The sequence below is a fragment of the Elephantulus edwardii genome, unplaced genomic scaffold (genome assembly GCF_000299155.1).
Source record: "Elephantulus edwardii isolate Elephantulus edwardi_28Jun2011 unplaced genomic scaffold, EleEdw1.0 scaffold00056, whole genome shotgun sequence".
Lineage (NCBI taxonomy): Eukaryota > Metazoa > Chordata > Mammalia > Macroscelidea > Macroscelididae > Elephantulus > Elephantulus edwardii.
Genome location: NW_006399806.1, coordinates 6,643,993 through 6,645,172, shown reverse-complemented (window position 1 = coordinate 6,645,172; position 1,180 = coordinate 6,643,993). Strand labels below are relative to the sequence as shown.

Sequence of the window (1,180 nt, the reverse complement as noted above, 5' to 3'; positions counted from 1 at the left end):
GCTGACACAGAACCATTCAAGGAAGTAGCACCCATGCAATGAGGGAAGAAGTTCACTCTTCATTGAAAGCATTGGCAAAAAATAAGGCCCAAGGAATTGATGACATATCAATTGACATGTTCCAACAAACAGATGCAGCCTTAGGATGTGCTCATAAGGCTATCCCATGAAATCTTGAAGACAGCTACCCAGAGATTCATATATTTTTCCCATTACCAAAAAATGAGATCTAATATAATGTGGACATTTTGAAACACTATCATTGATATCACATGTAAGCAAAATCTTTCTGAAGATTATTCAAAACCAGTTATAGCTTTTTGCCCCATTAACTGTGAGAATGAAGACCATTCTCAACAGCCAGACTGTCAACATTCCAGAGAATGTCGACAGTACTCTGAAGGGCCACACAATTATCATGAAAAGCCCACGGGGAAACTTGAGGAGGGACTCCAATCATATCAATGTAGTCACATCAATATAGTCACATCAATCAGTCTCCTCGGAAAGAAAAGGAGGAGGCTTGGTGTTGACAAATGGTGGGGAAACAGGAAGGAACTGGCTACTGTTTGCAAAACCTGTAGCCATGTACAGAAGATGATCAAGGGTGTTACACTGGGCTTTTGGTACAAGATGATGTCTGTGTATGCTCATTTCCCCATCAATGTTGTGATTCAAATGTTGTGGTTTTAATTCGGAACTTCTGGGGTGAAAAACACATTCGGAGAGTTTGAATAAGACAAAGTGTTGCTTATTCAGTATCTCAAGCCCAGAAAGATGAGTTAATTCTTGAAAGAAATGACATTGAATCAAAATGACATCATATCAAATTCAGTTACTTTGATTCAGCAAGCTACAACAGTTAAAAACAAGGATATCTGAAAATTTTTGGGTGGTATCTCTGTCTCCGAAAAAGAAACTGTCCAGCAGGCCAATGAATAATAGCTAGAAGTTTTCCAGCTACAGAAATGAGGCCGGTCAAGTCCTATGCATATGATTTCAAAATGCATTTGATTCTTGTAATAAAATTCTATTAATTTGGTTTTTTTACTCTTATTCTTTTTAACTTTTGTTATTTTAGTGAAAGTTTACAGAGTAAACTGGTTTCTTTCCAGCCAAAAAAGAAAGGAAAAAACCAAATATAACAAAACCTATTATAACAGTACATCTATAGAGAACT

At 36.8% G+C, this 1,180-nt stretch overlaps 1 pseudogene; it reads left to right on the top strand.

Moving 5' to 3' along the window:
• Positions 1-340: 340 nt before the first annotated feature.
• On the top strand, positions 341-942 carry LOC102868644 (annotated as a pseudogene).
• Positions 943-1,180: the final 238 nt, after the last annotated feature.